Raw genomic sequence first — 609 nt, 5'->3', positions numbered from 1 at the left:
CAACAACACAAATGAATCTCAAAATAATTATACTGAGTGAAAGAAGCCAATAATTACACTGAATGAAAGGACCCACACCCCCAAAATTGTATATATTGTATGATCCATTTATATAAAATGACGAAAAATGCAAAATATTCAATAGTGATAGAAAGCAGATCAGTGGTTGCCTGGAGAAATTTCGGGAGCAGTGGAGGAGCAGTGAGGGTAAATAGATCACAAAGGGTCACTTTTGGGGGTAATGGATATGCTTATCATCTTGATTATGGTTGTATACATATGTCAGAACTCATCAAATTGTACAGTTCAATTATGTGCAGTTTGTTATATATCAATTTTATCCCAGTAAAACTATTTTTAAAGCAAAAAAAAAAGTTCGTACAATGTGATCCCGTATTTTTTGAACAAGATGGAAAAGAAAGAAAAAAAGATACATAATCCACTCCCAAGTGTTAATGGCAATTCTCTCTAGATGGGATTATGACTTCTTCATATATCTGGGGGGAGAAGTTTGTTCTGATTAAATATATTTACTAGCTGTCCTGCAATTGGCACATACTGTATTGCTTTCGTAATACGGAAAACCATTCTTTTTTTTTTTTTTTTTTT

The sequence above is a fragment of the Lipotes vexillifer genome, unplaced genomic scaffold, assembly GCF_000442215.2.
Source record: "Lipotes vexillifer unplaced genomic scaffold, Lipotes_vexillifer_v1.1 scaffold621, whole genome shotgun sequence".
Classification (NCBI taxonomy): Eukaryota; Metazoa; Chordata; class Mammalia; order Artiodactyla; family Lipotidae; genus Lipotes; species Lipotes vexillifer.
This window is presented reverse-complemented; position numbering follows the sequence as displayed.